The following is a 19,501-nucleotide window of genomic DNA, read 5'->3' as shown; positions in this document are numbered from 1 at the left end:
TGCCCACGGATGTATTGTTTGGTATTTAGATACCTCACAAATGTATGTGGGCTTGTCTTCATAATTGAAGTCTTTGTGAAAAATCAATAAACCACTGAGCTATTTCAGAAATAGGCAGCATATAACCAAAGGATTCAATTGGCAAAGAATTACAGGTTAATTGGCAACAGAGGCCACAGCTTGCTGGCCAGTTATTTATCAGATAACAGAAAAGAAATGGGAAGGAAGGAAGTTATGGTACAGATCTGATCCATGCACACTTGAACACATATGTAAGAAAAAAACAAAATGGTATTTGTCTCCTCAAAACTGACTTTAAGTTGCTATTGCATATGTTCCAGAATTCCTTCCAGCATGCCTTGCTTATATCTGAATTATAGCCTCAGAAGGACTGATATTTCAAGTTGATCTAAATTTAGAGCCTGTCCATTTCCTGATGAATTTATGTTTTCCAGAATTTATTATCAGGCATGTCTCATGTAAAAAAGGCTTCTTTCTTGTCAATATCTTCAGCAGCAATGGAAACTATTATTATCATTATTTAGTCTGATGATTAGCAAGTTGAACCTTACTTTTTTTTTCTTCAGAGAAGGACATAAGGTGCACAGAAACTGGCTGAATTTATCAACTGTGTCAGAAAACAATTTATCAGATCTTCAGGTAAATTCCCAAAGCTCTGATTGTGATCATTGGTCTAATTATACATCCATTTTTTTAGAGAGTTTAAAGTCCAACATTCTCTATCCCATAACTTATCCTCCCTCCTAATTTCATAGCTATATGTAAACATTATTAAGGTAAAATTTTTTTAAAAGTACAAAAATTAGATTTTTATTACATATTTCAATTTAAGAAAAGTTTTTTGCTGTTTGTTAACATCTTTCTCTGTATATACTTTGCTGGGTATCTTGTTTTGGATATTTTGATTATCAGTGTATTTAGTGGTTTTGCTTATATAATACCTTTGAGACCCAGCAGAACATTATTTTTTATTCTGAGTATGAATGGACAAAAACATTCACCTTGGCTTCTGCTTCAGTTAAAATGCAATCAGGATCTAAATACACATTTGCATTAAACTGCCAGTTGTGGATATGTTGAAATATGAAAATGCTGCATATGCAAGCACAGAGTGAACAAAGAGCAGAATATTTATTGCAATAATTTTGAAGCTGCAAATTTGAGTGTATGTGAGGAATGGTAAAAGTCAAACAAGGAATGTGGTTTTTAGTTGACAGGGTAGAGCTGGGTAATTTGTTCTGGCTTCTCTACAAAACCAAAAAGGAGCTGACTGGGCAGGTTCAAGTGGGACAGAGGAATTATTCAATTGCTATTTCCATTTAGTTACAAAGTTTGATTAAATTAGTAGCATCCAGTTATGCTGTTTGTTGCAGAATCATTGCTCCTAGTTATCCAAGGTCTGTAATGAGCCTTAAAAAGCCAAAGGATTAGTATAAAATTAGCATCTGGAAGTCCAGTCACTACCTCTTTGGGCTCTGGTGCTCTATACCAGAGCTCTGGCTAGCACAACAACAAATGCAAATGCAAAGCAAATAACCATAGCAGGAACAAATGGGAAAATCAATGGGAAAGGCATCATCATGCCATTATTCCACCACACATGGCACTTGTCATTTAGCGACTTCTTGAATTTGGAATCAGCCTTAGATTTGTCTTTAAAGGGAGAGAGAATTCATAACCATCCAATACTGCAATAATGAAGTTACAGAAAGACACGCTTGGAGTAACACAGCTGCTTCCGGATGTGACAGTCAAGTGTGATTTTTATATAATATTTGCAGGAAGGCATAGATCAGCAAGTATAAAGTCATGCACACATTTCCTTTGCCTTCTGATACCATTTAACTACATTTCCTAATTTAGGCATCCTTGCACACAACCATTCATGAAATCTGGGTGTTTTCAATATCCTTCAGAATCTGCATTTTAATGTGATGCTGAAACAACTTCCCTCTTCAATATTTCAACATAATATTTTTTTCCTTACTCTGTTCTTGTTTGGTCAAAATAGGTGCACACAGTCTATGTTTCCTCATCTGCCAAACCTATGGCATTCATTCCAGGTTTTGTTTATTTGTCTAGATTATTACTAAAATCCATTCACATTGAGATGTCTAGAAAAAGTTACATACATAATCTACTTCTAAAGCATCATTTCATCCCTACTGCTTTCCACTCAAGTTTTCTTTTTCTGCAGTGTTTCTTTATCTTTTGAAGCTCTCCCACCTATTTCCACAAGACCATTTTCCTACTATTAATAATGTATGTACACGACTGCAATGCCATGCTGGAGCAAAGTGAGTATTAACCGTATTGAACAGCTCAAATAAGCACAAATTCAACGAGCTGAAAATTGTCTACAAAGTTCTAAATTTTTGCAAATACTTGAAAAAAATTTGAGCAGCAATATTTACAGAAAGTTTTATTTTCATCCAAGTAAATTTTTTATTGCAATTATTTGATACATTGCAACTTAGAAGTTTTGTGAGGTTGATAGACAAAGTGGCATTCCAGTTCAAAATTACAGGAAGGCATGTCATGATTGCAGTTAAACTAGAATCCTGAAATTCCTTCACTGAAAGTAGACAATTATAAAGTTTTCTAACATACAAATTTCAGACTCTGGAAAGAAGGACACATCTAACAACATTGGTCATACCACATTAGGGGTAGAGTCAAAGCTAATTATCCAGGCATTCTCTGCATTCAGTGGAGGCTAATGGACACCAGATGACATTTTGTTCAGAAGATTGATTAATTAGGTTGACCAAATCTGTTTCTTAAAATGCCTGATTTTCTGTCTTAACACAGAGGGAGCCAAGGCCACTACCTTAAACTAATGGCACCACTTTTAGACAGCTGAAGGTAACTGAGATGAATGCCATCCTAACAGTGTGACTTTTAAAGAATGAGCAATTCCACTTTTCCTAAAATTCACAAGTCACTATGATTAATTGATGGATTTTCATAATGAAGATTGAGTGCCCTTCTCTGCAGAAATCCATGATGGGTAAGAGTAGCAGCACACAGCATCACCATTCAAAACAGTTTCCACAGCCCCTAAACCATGGGCAGTTTCTGGATAACAAATGCCATACGGAAAGAAGTTTGATTATTTAGTCATTAGTAAAGTTAGTCTTATTTCAGTGCTAAAGACAAGACATTAAAAGCTTCCTTTACAAAAAAGATGAAAGTATTGGCCCACAACAAGTACTACTTATTTGTTACATTCATGCACAGGAGAAAGTATTCACTGCACCAGGATCCAGTAATAGTTAAAATGTGCTAGAGTGCAACACAACTAATGTTCCAGATGTAAACTTTTACCTGAATAGTACCTGTAGGATGATAATTACAGAAAACCTCATGCCATCACACCATCACAAAGCAAAAAAACATGCTGCTTTCAGAATATTCCCACTTTGCCAATTAGTCAATGGTGACACAAGGTAGAAATGCAGTAACTGTTCTCAACACCAAAACATCATTCTTATGTTTAAATAGATCTAATTAGAGTAAAACACAGACAATGTATTGCCTGCGTGTAACATGTTGTGCCAAGACACACAGGTCCTGATAATTATTGTATTTTAATTGATTCTTATTAAGAGCCACTGAACTTTTCTGCCTACAGGTTCTGTCAAATTAGAAAGATTCTTTATAAAGACCCACTATCCCATTTGCAACTTCTCCAGGTACATTCCTCTTCCAGCTAGGAGATAGAAACCACAGTGGTGCCCTAAATCAGGAGATCCTGCTAGAGAGTGGCTCTGCTGTTTTAAGGAGCTCTCCATGACCAGGTCAGACCCTGCAACAGCAGAGACCTTGGTGAGCTCCTGGTTTATCTTTTTCATTAAAAAATTAATTCCCTACCCTAGTGACAGGACAAGAGGAAAGGGACATCTTTTATTCTAGCATCAGGACTAAAAATTCCTTTAATTCACATTTAAAAATGTGGGAAATGTAGTCAGACTCCTAACTACATCTGATTAAAATAAGGATTTCTATCTTAATATTTATTTCACATTAGAACTCAATACTTCCAGTTCTCTGCCTCAAATATATCACACCAAAAATTCAAACACCAATAACTTTCCAGGAAAGCCAGTAGCTTTCCTTTCACAAGCTCTATATTAGACCCTTATTCTTTCAGCATCACTCTTGTTTATGTTTCCAGAAATGCCATCACAGAAAAGGTTTCAGCCAATAAGCCTCTCAGCAAACTGAGACATGACCATCAACACCAAGGAGAGTCAAACTCCTCCTAATCAGTTTTAATTGATCACATATTTCATCTTTCATACAGCCAGTCCATCAGTAAACACTTCTTAAAGCAAGTTATCAGCACTGCCTGTCAAGCACCAGATGTGACACACCTTCCCAGCCCAATGGCACTTCTTACCTCAGCACAGCCCTAAGTGACAGACAGGATGTGAGTTCAGTGAGAATTCAGTAGTTTGAGTTACTTTTGCAATTTGCAGAGATACTGACAATACCAAATACTCACAGAAGCCTCACACATCTAAGCAAAACTGCAAGAAAACCATGCTACCTTGTAAAGAAAGATTAATAACATGCTCAGCATTAGCACACATGCTCTGCCACTTGGAGCAGCCCAGATCCCAGAAGAAATTGGAAAATGCAATATTGATCTAAAAGCCAGAATATTCATCAAAACTATTGGAAGCATCAGCTATCTAATTAAGTGATTAATCAGAAGCCATATGACTGCTTTAGCATAAAGCATCTGGGAGATGGTGAACTTTCATTAACAATATTTGCATTTATAGGCCCTATAATATATATTGACAGAACTGAAGATAGAAAAACCTGTTTGCAAGCTGGGAAAAACTGCATTTGGCCCTCAAACTGTTTCCAACTGTCAGAAGTCTCTTGTGGAAACAAGCAAGAGTGATTGAGAGCTCATAAAAGATATGCATGGGGAATTAGGAAAGCAATACATTTAACTGGAGGCAGTTGAATTAGCAAAAGGAAAACTGAGAATATAAGAAGCTGTTCCATGTGCATCAAAATTTCTCCACAAAATCCTTCTTCCAGGTAAAGTACACTTGGTAAAGTGACCAGGCAAGTTTTAACTGGTCAACATCACATCATCTTAAGGGACTTTGAAGAGAAATCTCTCAAAGGACATATTTCCATATGTACAAACTTGCACCATTCCAGTTTCACTGAAACTGCAAATACAATTTTACATTTACAAAGATGGTCATCAAAAACTGCCAGGGATTACAGTGACAAACTAAATTGCTTGTTATGCAAATTTGTAATCAAGTACCTCATCAAAAATAAGCAGTAAGTGAGCAGTTGTGTTTCCCTACCTCATCACTGCTTCTCCATCAGGAAAACTAAGCTATGGGAGATCTGGGGAGGAAAGAAGGCAAAGATATTCAGATTATTAGAATAACAAAAGATAACTGCATTGCAATTTTTCCATACTTCAGTCACAGAAGTCTTAGATTAACACTTATCCATTAAACAAATGCTATAGGTTTTTGGTTTTTTCTAGAGTAGGACTGTGTGAGAAATAAGTATCACTACAATTATTCAGAAAAATATTTCACAACAGTTATTTTGGGACATTTGCATATGTAGACAAATCACTAATCTCTCTACTTGAATGAAAGAAAAATCTTTGCCACAGGCTGGACACAATTCATATTCTCTTTACCTCATTAATTTAAAACAGTTTAGTTTAATAGGAATGAATTCATCCTGCTGCAGTTTCAACTTGCCTCTAATTCACTTGATAAGTACTTTGGAAATTGCCTGATTATCCCTTAAGTGTCTTGGCTATATATCAGCATCACAATAAATAAACAAACAGTAGCTTTCAGAAGAAAAAGAACCCCACAGCATACAATTTTCCAATCCCTCGATTTTAAGCGACATAATGGAAATAATTCCCAACTGAAGAAAATAATGTTTGGGCTTTATTCAGCTGCTTAAGTGACTGGAAGTGATATGGGGAGATATTAGTCCTTTAAACAAATTACTCTCAGCATCATTTTCAGCACTTAGAGTATGCACAGCTTCTTTACAAGTGGAGTGTGGTGTGATTTACAATTAGCAAGTTATAAAGCAAGAGAAATTATAGTAAAACAACCTATCCCACAAATATTTTATCAGAAATTAAGAAAGCAGTAGAATATATAACTGGAAATGGTAGATCTGCCCTCAAGAGCAGAAGCCTAAATCTTGTTATGCAATTTGAAAACAGCCTGTAATAACATGTGCTTCAGACAAGAAACGTGCTCAGGGTGCAAAATTACTTCTCTAAGGCTTCTTTCACACAGAGCAAGTTGGTCACACTGATTTACAAATATATGACTTTCCAGTTACATTTACATCATCTGAATTTGACTAAGAATTGATCCCTAGAAGGGCTCTGCTTTCTAGCAGACCTCTGGTATAACTTCTAATTAAAATCTAGTTCATGGAAGTAACACAAATACACCATTAGCATGGACATTACACATGCCTAATTTCCATTAATTGATAAATATTTGGGACTTCTGAATATTATACCACAAAAAAATTCTGGCTTGTTAGATAAGGGGCGTTTGGGCTGAAGCACTGGCAAGAAGGACAGATTGTGTGAAACACAAAATTAGAGGTTTTATTTCAGAATGCAAATGTCCCAAATGCTTGTTCCTTTCCTCAGAACATGGCAATAGGAATTGCCTCAAATTGATGCTCAGTAAAATTCCAGAAATGCAGTGCTGGAAAAGCTGCAAGTTTCAAAGGAGACAGAAATGGTTTTCTCATTCTTCCTCTTCCAGCTCCAGGATAGGTATTTTAAGGAGACAATAGCCTAAACCAGCAATTAAAAAATTAAGCTAAAATTAAGTGTGAAAGGAATGTCACTGGCAAAATAATCCCAGTGAGTGAACAACCTGACCATATGTGCAATCACAAGGTAAGAAACTAATTTTCATGGACCTCTGCTCAATTATTGCTAGCTGGCACACTGTTGTCAGTTCTAAAGGTTAATGCAGTAATGAAAGATGACAATCTCTCCTAAGCGATTACTGAATGCCCAAGCAGGTATCCACTTTTTAAATTAAAGGTGCTCCAAGCAGCCTGAGGATATCAGGTTTGTCCCAGGGCTCTATCACAGCCTGTGGCCAGCACTGACTGAGGCTCCACTCAGGTACAGCTCACCTGGCAGATGGCAAAGCTCCAAATGTAATATACTGCCCCAAACTGAGACAAAATATTTAAATCACTTCAACAGTTCATAATTGAATCTGCAGTGATTTTTCAGAAGACAACACTTGTGGGTATTTGCTCCTGTCTAATGTTGATCAGTGTTTCCTAGAATCTCATTTCAAGTTTGTGAGATGCATTAGGTAAATGGGGAATTAAATTATAAATTAATAATCACAATTCCAATTCCCATTTTAAACAAACCTTTACAAGCTAATCTGATCTCATTGACGGCTGCCATGTCTTTATCTGGAGATAATGTTCTCCAGGGACAGATTCAATAGTGGAACAGCCAGCACCCCCAAATAAATGCTCCATTAGACACCCATAAATCACACACAGATAAGTTACACGGGGTGGAGCTAAGGGAGGAGGAGAGGGAACACCATCCACTCACCCTCTGGGTAATCTCTAGTCCACTGAAGTCTTTATTATGCCATTCATAAGTAAAAACATAATTAAACTATAACTAGCAGCAATAAACTAGAATTAAGGGGCTCTTCAGGCAGACATTTCAATTGCATCTGCATTCCTGCCAGCACTCACACCACCAAACCCACTGACCACCTCAGCCTCAAACAAAGCAGTGATAATCTCACATCCAGGGACATCACTAACATCTACAAGACACTTACTAAATACCCCCAAGCAATTCATATGAGGCCAAGAAGGACAACAATGATAATATCTCCTTTTGGAATGAAAGGGCTTTGTAATTATGCTATTAATTGATCCTGTTTTGACTATTTTTTGCAAGTCTTGGATCATTTTTCAAATTACTTCTGCTGTTGAAATCCCAGAAAGCCAGTCTAAAGTTTGATTTCAAGGTTAGTTTGTATTAGCTTTAAGCAGATGAGGAGGGGAAAGGTTTAATAAGTGAAAGAACACAAAGACAGCGTAAGTCTTCACAGATTCCTCCAGAAAAATAAACCGTTCTAAGCTTCCCAAAATGTCATAAGATGTGACACTGAGAAGTGTTAACCAAACAGAGGGTATGAAGTTTGATACAGAAGTAGTTTAACTTGTAGCTTTCAGTAATGCCAAGATTTAGGGATGGGTAAATAGCAAGCTCTCCCTGGAAAGTAAACCAAAGGGAGATGATACACACTCAGTGATGGAGGAAGAGGTTCAAGAGAGCCAAAATAAAGCAAGCCAGTTTGATCTTTCACACCCCTTTTAGATATCATTGTAGTTAGTGGTTCTAAGACAGCTATTAGTTTTCACAGAGAATATCTTCATTTGAATCTCATGCAAAGAGAAAAAAGGACAATTGACTTTTCCCCAAAACCCTTCACTGGTTTAAATTCCAGCTTTGTCCTAATCCCATTGTGACACAAGAGTCGCAGATGAAGTGGCAGGGATGACGTGTCCCGCCATGATCTGAGGGCAAGTTTAATCCCAGATCAGAATTACTTTTTATGATGATTAATAACACAGATTTGTAATTATTAAATGTCTTAAAGATGCTGGAATTCAAGCTTCTTCATGACAGCATTACAGACACACTGAAGAAACCAGTGAAAATTATAAAAGGAGATATTGTTTTAATGTTTCTCAGTTCCAGGAAAAATAGCAAACCAGTAGTTACTGCTCAAGTTAAGAAACATTTAAACTTTTTTTTAATCTGTGAACAATCCAAGAAGCAAGCACTTCCATGTGCTACACATTCCTTTAAAAAAGCTAAAAACAAGTTTAAAATAAGTCAATTACATATTCAAATCTTAAGCATTTAGCATTGATACATATTTTGCTGCCAAGATCACGTAAATTACATGGTGCTCCTGTTAAGAGCAAAGGTTAATACATCCATCTGTTGCATTGTGAGCAAGAAAAATTGCTGATAAAGTGGTTTGGAAAAAGCAGTTGTGTTCCCCTCTTGGAAACAGGAGCAAATAATGAATGCCCTGGTTCCAGGTCTCCCTGGGTTTAAGAGCTAATGAGATGTTGATTTTTAATATTGACATAGCAGCATACAAACGTTGGGGCAAGAAGAATTGCAAAATGATGAAGTACTAGTTATTTTGAAGTCACTTGGTCTTTTGTTGGCAGAGATGGCAAAAAGCTTTGATTTGGAGAGTAAAGTTCTTATCAATGAAAAAAAAAGCTTCAGGAGTGCTGAGCTATTCCTTGAGTGGCTGAACTACTAAAAAACCCTCTTACTTACAGAAGTACATCTTTCCTCATGGTATTTCTCAGTAGGGAGTAGTTACTGAAGCCCACAGTAGTGATAAGAACACCCTCAGGTGGCACAATCCTGACAGAAGGAAGAACTTTCCCATTGTTAGAGCCTCATCCACAGAGCTCAATTACAGATGGTCATCCAGACCCCCTGCAATTCTCTTTGAGACTCATTAATTCCTCCCAGATCACTTCATGGGCAGCCACAGCAAGTCTTGTTCTCAGCAATACACACATAACTGTGTATGTCCAAAGCTGCAAAAAGCTACTGAAGCTGTGTCAGCTGAGATGATTTGTTATCTGTCCAATATTATTTGGGTTTTCATTGTTAATTTTTTCACCAACGTGAAAAATTTCTCTGCAATTCCAGTTCTGGGAAAGATAAGAAAACACATGCAGTAGTCAAGTGAAACATTCCTAAAATGTTTCTAATTGTTGGGAGTATGAAAGTACATACTGTGAGTCCTTTCTAATAAAATATTGAGACAGAAGGTTTGTGCAATAGCTGGACACGCTGATAATTTTTTGGAGGGAAAAAACAGTGGAAAACAAGGAAAAATAGAGGAATGTAGTGACATTTTATTTCTCAAACTGAGACTTAACTTTAACATTTTCAACCGTGTCATTAATTACCACATCCTTTATGTGAATGTTTTAATTTGAAGAATAAAGAGAAACTAATTTTATTATATTTAGCACCTGGCAAGCATTTATTGACTTCAGCACAAAAGGGTTGCAAATCCCACCCAAGTGGAAAAGATTAAGCGTAAGGTTAAATAAAGTCAATTCCTACCAGCTGTCCTTTAAATAAACTGAACAAAATGGATGGAAAAACAGAAAACCGAGCACAGAATATAAAATATTTAAAGCTGAAAAAAGTTGTATGTTTTAAATTAATCCTTAGAACAAGAAAAAAGAAGCAAAGGAAGAGAACAGAAGAAGCAGCTAAGTAGTAAGCACTTTTCTTTTAAATGGTGACTATCAGTGGTACCCTTTATATTGCCTTCTGCTATTGCTTACTCTTAATTTTTTTTAAATAGTGGAGGTTGATGGAGGATAATGAAACAATCAGGTTTAAAAGAGCCCACATTTCACACAATATTACTTCTGTCATTCTGCTCCCAGGTCATGGTCAGACAGGGAAATAGTGCTCCCAGGATCTCTTTATAGTCTCAGTAGTCTCCCTAATGGAGTAATTACAGCCGGTGGAGCCTGACTGCAGCACCACATCGAGGGGATGCATTTGCACTCCCAGCTGCCACAACAGGCTCATTCTGCTCTGCTCGAGCTGAGCTTTCAAAGCCTTCCTTTGCCAAATGCAGCTCAAGGTTTACAGACAGCAGAGCTCGCAGAGCTACGTCTGAAAAACACACCTACAGCAGGAGTGGCCAATGGGATCCCAAATGCTATTGCAACTCAACACTGCAGCTTTAATTAAGTGTGCTCAGAAGGAGAGACACAGCAGAAAATACCAAAGTGTGTTTTCTGAACCCTCAATAAAACAATGCACAACTTCTCAGTGAAGGTGGGTGTTTCAGCAGCACAGGTATAAACCTTTGGTGGTTAAAGCAAAGGAAGACATTGAGGTGCCACCCAGTCCTAGAACTTGCCCAACAGCTGCACTCCTGGCCTCCTCTCAGAGGACAGCAGGACCCAAGAGTCTTCACAGCCTGCAAATTGCTTCTCTACTGTTAAACTATCTGAAAAAATGCATTAAAACACCAAATAGTGTCCTGGTTTGAGAGACAAGTTTCTGACAAGGAAGGCAGAACATCCCTTGGAATAGAGAACATGATCTCCCTGCCCTGTGAATTATTTTAACTTTGAAATCAAGGGGTTTTCTGCAAAGATCCACCCCAGACACAAAACAAAAGGAAAAAAAAATGAACAAAGATGGGATGGGATAAAAAGACATCCCCAAGACAAAGAGTTATGAAATTACATTTGTATATAATTAGGTTACCCAGCTGGGGTTTTAAATAATGAAATCTTTCACTTCATGTCCTCCTCACCCAGACTACTCTAAGAAACTGCAAATCATTCACATGCACCCTACAGCTGCATAGTTATATACCATGAGAATTTACACTGAAGGTGAAACGTGACATTTTTCTTATATATTCATGCATCTAACTATCTTGTTATAAACACACCTTTATACTGCCAGCATGAGTAATGTTATAGAAAATAACAAAAATCAGAGTAGATGGAAAAACTTCTAAGTTCAGGTTATAAACTGTAGCCTTTTACTTTTTTGTAGTAGAAAAATACACCCATTTTACTGCTATTTTACAAAAATACACTAATTTTATTGCTATTTTACAAGACCTTCAGCAGTTATGCTATTCTTAAATATAGCAATCGTCCAACAAAATATTGTCCTTTTACTCATAAGCCTTTATCAAGCTAGTTGCAGATGATATCACATTCACTTTTTAAATAATATTTAAAGGTCAAACCAATAAGGCATGGAAAATGTTGAACATCTTGTACAATTTAAACAAGGCGCTGCAGAAGCCACAGGGGGGTACTTGCTAAAATGATCAAGCACTTTTTAACATATTTGTTCAGTGATTACCAGGGGCACAATGTAATCCACTTCTAATGGAACCCCTCGGGAAGGGAAAACTCTGCTGAAAATTCGTAAAAAAACATCTTCAGAGTTTGTTCCTCACCTGCTTTCAAACTGTATGAAGGAGAAATTGTAACTCAGAATATATCTAAATTACAGTTTATTATATAAAGCAGTCCAAGCTAATTTGAAATTGCTTCAGGCAATAGGGATTTCCATATGAGGAAGGTGACCGAGCTGGGAAGCTCAGAGCAGGGAAGACATGGGAAAGACAAATCCCACCAGAACCTCCCACTGGGAGATTCTTGGTGCACTCTGAGCATCACTGCCAACACAGGCAGTGCCTTACACAGGATAAACTTTTAAGCCACACACCTAAGTAACTCAGTCTCACTGGATAATTACAGCTTGGCTCTGATTACTATCAGTTTACCCTGAGGAGCAGAAAAGAGAGATAGCAGAAAGGGTTCATTTTTCCAGTTCTGACTAGTGCAATTTACCAACATAAACCTTTAGCCAGCTTGTATCAGATGCTGCTGAGGGCATTTAATCTACATTGAGAGGTAATGAACAGGTAGATATTAAACTACAATCCTGCTCCTATTTGAGATTAAGAGTGTCCATCTTTTCTTCTGCCATGAATTTGTCCAGGTTAGAAAGGACCTTATGGGAGCACATTACCTGCTTCTCCAAGGGTCTCCTTGCTGCTCAGGGCTTTTTCCAGACCAGTGTTTATGGTCTGCTGTGCCAAGTTCTAGATGTTCAGCCTACAGCAGCAATCCCCAAAGCTGTAAAATCCTATGCACATACACTCCTATGCGCATAAAATGCATTAAATAGGTAGAAAAAAATTCAAAAAAACAGTAGCTCAGAGAGGTGTGTTGAAGCCAGCACCTCCTACCTGCGCAAAAAATAAAGCTTTCAGTTCCTCTGTGAGGAAACGTTTACATCAGCTTGCTTTCTCCCTTTGTGAGTAATTGCTGCAGCTTATAATGCATTGCCTGCAAAGTGCCAGACATTGCTCTGCTCTCACTCACACATAACACAAGAGAAGAGAGAGGAACAGACCTGTGTTCCACCAGAAGCTGCAGCTTGCTAGAACACCATGTAGGATGCTGAGCCTGCAGGAGATGTCGATGTGCCAGCAGGACACTCCAGTGCTGACAAGAGGCAGCAGCCAAGCTCCTATATCTTTTCAAAGCTGAGATAGTTTTGCCCCACCAGAACAACAACTCTTGGGTACCAAAGTTAAGGGACAGCTTCGAGGCACTGACAGATTTTGACTACCAAATATTTTCCACCATGGTGAAGTGAGCCCTCGTCTAGATCCCTGTAATTCTGAGTGACAACTCTATTTCAAGTACCAGTTAGGAAAGTGATTAAGCACAGCTTTTTTTCAAGCCTTCATTTAAATTAAGCAAATGCTGAAGGCACTGTTCAGAAATGCATTCTCTTTTATTGGTACAATAAAAAAAAAAGCCTTCATGACAACACAGTTATGTTCCTCGTTGAAAACTTATATATGGAGGGAAAAAACAGCATATGGAAAAAAAAAGACTTTTAAAGTAAAATTTTACTTCCACTATTGGTGCCGTGTTAAAAAACATTTCAAAGCACACATGTATGCTGGATTTACTAGCACTGTGGAAGTGTGGAGACACCTGTGCCTATAATGCATACTTATGCATTATATTTGAGAATTTGATTTATATCAAAGAAATTAACATAATTGTAGATATAAATGCAAGTGATATTTATGCACTCAAATACCATTACTAGGGTTTACTGACAAAAAGTTAACTTTAATGTGTCCCCTTGCTTCAGGGGAGAAGTGTCTCCAGACACATGGGTTTTAACACTTGCTTAAAAATGCCTCCTAGCAGGGTCTTTGAGAATTTCTGTTGAGTAATATTTATCAGTTTTCGCAGACTCACCTTTCTGTTTCTGGAGGATCCTGCTCTGAATTTGATTGATGGAGTTAATTATTTTGCCAGCATTATCTCACAGCTGCAGCACAACTTCCTGCTTAGCTTGTTGTTATCATGGATATTGAGTTGGTATTTACAGTCCTGACACAAAAAAAAGGAATTTTCACATTCTCATAATGTTAAAATATATTTAAAAAAATGCTGCATCTCATTCTTTGAAACAAATTCTCTTGCCTTTCACAGAGATCTTGCATACAATATTTCTAGTAAATTTTAAAGTAGAAAAACCTCCATCTTAGGCAAAATAAAACTCATCAGAAATAGTTTAACCATGTAGAGATTTGTTAGCTTGCTTAGACTGAGTGCTTGTGTAAGTGGATCTGTCCAGTATTGAAGATATTTTGCTCTGAAAACCAAGGTATTCTGTGATCTCCTTCAGTGAGTAAGAGATCTATTTTCTATTCTAGACCTCATCTTCTTTCACCAGATCCTCACTTCAATCACCAGCCCAAGCTCCCTGTCCCCTCAGGACCTGTCACACCACTGGAGTCACCAGCTCCTGATAACAGCAAGGATCTGAAAGCCTCAGGAACACAACAACAGCTTTTCCAATGACTAAGACTTGGCCGAAGAGCCTCACAGGATAAAGGCAATGAACTGCACCCCAAATTCAGTTAAGGATCCACAGCACACATTTTGGTTAGTGACTTACATCACTAGATCAAAAGGTCTGAGGAAAATCAGGATAAGCAACACAATGACATTTTGGAGGTGTGTCTTCTGGGATCCAAATGATTGATCAACCCTGTATCAGATGCCCCCTGTGCAGAGTGCTCCAAATATATCTACAGTAAAAAGAAATTCTGTTTGAAAATCAGCAGTAAGTAACCGAGACTTGTAGCTTTGCTGTGCAGCAGTTAATGGCTAAAGCTGATTGTTTCTTCTGACATTTCAAGAAATGGAGGAGGGAGTGTCACTGGGGTTAATTCTTCTTTGCAGGGTAACCCCAGAATGAATATCCAGTGCCTACATTAAGAATAAGCTCAGTTTTTATACTTTTAACCCCTAAATCAGTGGTGTTTACACAGATCCACCCATTTTAAACAATTGAAATTGTCCCAGCATTTGAAATACAAAGCTGTATGTTGTGACAGACACTTCCTTAAAACAGATGTGTAAAATTTTACTGAAGATAAACAGAAGAGGTAGAAACAGATGAATATTTAAAATCTAAATCGTGAGCTGTATTTCAATGATTCTTTCTTGGCTTCCTTTTCACTACAAAATTTATAATAAAAATCTTTTCCTTGACAGGCTTATAGATATTAAAGATGGTATTAACAGCTACTTTGCAAAATAAGAAAATACATTAGTGAAAGAGCTTTTAATCTCTTGTTACTGTTAAAATTTTAATCCTGTTCTGGAGAAATGACATTCAAAAAGAGACAGAAGAAACAGCATAACAAGACACCACTTCTGAAGAAGCAGAGAGAGAATAGATGTTCTGATCAGCCACTCCTGAGCCTTTGTCTACTTGTTTCCACCTCTCAAGTGCTGAGAGTTTCTCAGCAGCCCTGGAGGAAAGAGAAAAGGCATCAACTGAATTGTAAATTTAGTTTTTCATTTTCTCAACACAATGCAGATGTTGTCATCAGTTTCTTCTCTTGGCAAGTTCTCTCAGTCTGGCTTCATCAATAAGTTCATAATATTGTTTAGGAATAGGAGATGGCAATTTGACTTGTAGGAAGTTGTTTAAGCACTAACAGAATAAGTTATATGTTATTTCAATCCCTAAACACCTTTTCTCAAAAGGACAACTTGAACATCTTATTTCCACAAGAGCTTCTCCATTAACTGGATCTACTTTGTTATATTCATATCATTCCAATCATTCCCAAATGCTGCTAATAGTGTTTTCAAGTCACAATCTAAATAGGTACTTGAATTAAGTTCATCACAAACAGCTCAGTTCTGAAGCAAGTAGAATCCTGTGATATACAGGAGACAGCAAGGAAGTGAGAGAGAAAAACATATCCTTGGGTTGATAGACTTTGTTGATGCACTTGGTCACTTTTTCTTACAAAGCAGAGTAAATATTCACTTTTTGCTTGTTTTACAGCAGTTTCCTAAGTAACTTTTAGAGGGTATAATAGCTCCTACTAGTTTACATGATTTGAAAGCAACTAGAAAATTTTATAAAATAAATAACAGGCTATTAAATACAAACCCAAAATATATTTAGGTCAGAGTAAATAAACTGCCAATTGTTAATGGCTGGCAGACCCCACTGAGGAAATCTCACTAAAAGCTTTCCTAATTAATCTCTTTTTCCCAGGCATGATCTAGAGGCCATGAATAGACAAACCTTTCATCTGGTCAAGCTGCTCATTTGTTCTAGTGGGAAAAAAATATGCTGAAGTATTCCCTGAGGGCTTTTTCTTTTCTTAATCAACTACAACCAAACCCCAATGTGTTCTACAGATGGCTAACCAGAGACATTATCTTGCAGAAGCTGGTTAGAATGGGTAACAGAAAAATAAAAGTTCACCAGTTTCTTAAACACATGGATCTCCTCCCTAAGCAGACATCAGACTGCCAGCATTCTACCTCACAGCACTTCTCCCCAGCCAGGCTCAATTTTTATTTCATGTGCTCTTTGGAGGAAAAATTGCCCATTTTTTCTCCATTTCTCTGTTCTCAATTAGGATTGTGGTAGTGGTTACAGTTGTGCCTTCACTTTTCAGTGGGTTTTGAGAAGTGAAAATCGTGCTGGTTATTCTAAAATGTAAACATTGACACTGAAGCTGTACAAGTCAATTCTCTTAAAACCACATGACAGCAAGATTTACCTTGCCCTTCTCAGAAAAATCAGAACGAAGTTTAGCAAACTTAGATCTTGCTGTTATTTTTCTTCAGAAGCATTTTATAAATGGAACCTATTCTAATTTATCTGCAAGGCTTTGCAGAACAATAAGCAAAATATGACAGCTCCAGATGTTGAAGATGTTTAGGGCACACTCAACTGATCTGCTGAATGTGCACAGCAAAGCTGACACCTCTGCTGGGTAACTCAGTGCTGCACCACACACAGGAGGGCTTTGCATGCCTGCTACACTTCCTTCCTACTAGTCTCACAGTAAAAAACCCTGAAAGAGTGCTTTTGTTTCATTAAATGGTAGTTCAGAACTGTACACTTTTTAAAGTGTTTTCATTGCACTGTTGGGATTTTGTTTTTCTCCTGTTCCATTCAAGCTACTGTTTCTCGGGAGGTAAATTCTGTTGAAGTGACTGGATGACAATTTTTTTTAGTAATAACTTCATTGTTTAGGTCAAATCTACTGCATGGTTAAACATCAGTGATTATTTGCACAATCTTTATAATTAAAGTGTCCTCAGTGTGCTGGCTGACTTTGCTATGTGAAGCCCAATATACACATTAATCACGTCGCTAATCTAGTTCTCATCTGACCTTGATTTAGCAAAACCACAATATTGCAAAGAAATTAGGTCCTGTGGAGATATTTTATCAGACTCAGAAATCTTTATTGCTACCTACTTTTTCACTTTGCAAAAGGATTGAAAGGTTACTGAGTACTTTCTCATATTCTGCCTCTCACCTCTTTCTCCTCTCTGGTTATGAGTTTCAGTCAAACACCTCTTGTGGGGTTTTCCTTCTCCCTGAGAATTTCAAACTAACATTGGGGAAAACAGGTATTTTCATTAGGGTTTTTATTAAAAGACTCAGTTTCAGGCAAGTATACATAACACCATGACAGTGTAAGTTCACAGGGCCAGGTCATAACCTGCTCCCAATAACATTGCCTTGACATGTTTAATATTAACACCCAAACTCTCACAATTCTGAAGATTTTTATAGTAAGAACATAGGGAAGGGGAATTTGCTCATTAATTAGAATCCAAACACAAACATTCAACTGAGCCCTAATCTTTCTTGCATGAATATTTATAGCCCAACAAGCATCAGTTTAAAAGGCAGGGAGCAATGGGACAGGTTCACATGGGACACAAGCTCTCCTGGACTGCAGAACAAGTTCTTAAAAACCCTAGGTATAAAAGGTGCAAAGATAATAACCAGTACTGGAGGGATTAGGTACGGAGTAGAATAAGTGTTACTTAACCCCAATTTAACCAAAATCCCCTCTCACAGAGCAGCTGGAGAGGCTACAGAGAGTATAGCAGCAGCTCCAGCACCCTCCTCCCATTGGAGAAATCTCTGTGCTCAGCCTCTGCTAAGGATTTACGTAACAGAGAGGAGCTGTTAAAATGCTCTAAAAATTGTTTCAAAGTAAGAGTTTTTTTGACCTTTCAGTGATAAATGTGAACTGAGAGATGCTAAGGTTCACCCTATCATGACGATAATCCTCTTGGAAACCCGACCAGTATTCCTCCTTGCCTCAGGCAGGTGACAGTGGCAGTGATGACATGCAGTGTCACGCTATCAAAGTTGGACAACTTTAACTTGGCACTGGAGGGCAATCTTCAGGCTTGCACCACTAGAGTGTAACCTCTGTATATTCCAAATGCTCCATTTTCACAGAGGTTTATCCTTTATTAAGTACACCATGAGTACTACTGCCCCTTACAACACTGTTCCAGTTTGCTGGAATGATCTGCCAGCAACACACATAAAAACCTACAGAGCGGATTGCTAAAGATGCTATTGAAAAACAGACTAGGGAAAGACGCCAGAGTAAAGACAATGCTGCAACAAAAGTTCTACCTGTTTACACACTGCTGTAATTATTCCAAAGCAAATTATTTTAATACAGTAAGTCTTTTCTGCATTGTGCCTGGCATCTTGTCTCAAATGGACAGCACAGAGTTCAATAGCTCTTTTCTTTCCCTACAACTATTTAAGCTCTTGCTTGGGAAAAAAAAAAAAAAAAAAAGGCACCAAAATACACCAAACCGGTAAAAAATACATTTTTATATGGCAGCCTTCTTGTCCAGGTAAACCATGCTCAACCTGAGCTGCAGCTCCAGGTTAATGAGCCCAGCCTACAGTAAACCAAACACTTTCAATTCAAAATCTGTTCCTGAGCAAACACTGCTGGTTTCAAAGTTTACTTACACATTTTTTAAATGTACCTGCCTATGGTATTCTGCTTAGAGTAGAAAAAGAAATGCCACTAAACACAGCCACTGCTCAGCCTGCTGCTTTCAGAAGCCCCAAAACAAATGTGCCCAGAAAAGAGAGAGCAAAGAGGCTTTTCAGCATGTCATCCTGATCATGAAATTGGACCTACAGAAACCAGGAGCAAAAGCAGAGCTGTATACAGAGCCATTCAAATGCTGTTGCTATTATTTACATTTCTATTTAGTACTGTGTACACATCAAAGAACAAAATCATTTTTATTGTATCTACAAGCAAACACATTCCCCATTTCATTTTTACTGCATCTCTGGTACTTTTAACTTCTAATACATATTTACATGGCTAATTAAGCGTAGTAGCTTAAAAGACATTTTAAAATGGTAATTATCAACTGGAATTATTCCCAGAAGTAATTTCTAAAATCTGGGGCACCGCATTTCACTAAGTTTCAGTAGTAC

The 19,501-nt window shown here is 37.5% G+C and overlaps 1 protein-coding gene across 3 annotated transcripts in view; it reads right to left on the bottom strand.

Annotated features, from left to right (window-relative positions):
• ZNF804A (zinc finger protein 804A) overlaps window positions 1-19,501 on the bottom strand; it is a 361,702-nt gene that overhangs the window by 311,608 nt on the left and 30,593 nt on the right. Inside the window, exon 2 of one of the 3 annotated variants that reach the window (XM_085065960.1) lies at window positions 5,361-5,403. The exons of the other annotated variants lie outside the window; for them this stretch is intronic. The gene's annotated coding sequence lies outside the window, so the exon portion shown is untranslated. The remainder of the gene's footprint in view (window positions 1-5,360; window positions 5,404-19,501) is intronic. 3 annotated transcript variants of the gene reach the window in all.

This window comes from Lichenostomus cassidix, chromosome 7 (genome assembly GCF_008360975.1).
Source record: "Lichenostomus cassidix isolate B80296 chromosome 7, HeHo_3.0, whole genome shotgun sequence".
Taxonomy (NCBI): Eukaryota; Metazoa; Chordata; class Aves; order Passeriformes; family Meliphagidae; genus Lichenostomus; species Lichenostomus cassidix.
The sequence above is the reverse complement of the archived record's forward strand: the minus strand, read 5'-3'. Positions and strand labels throughout refer to the sequence as shown.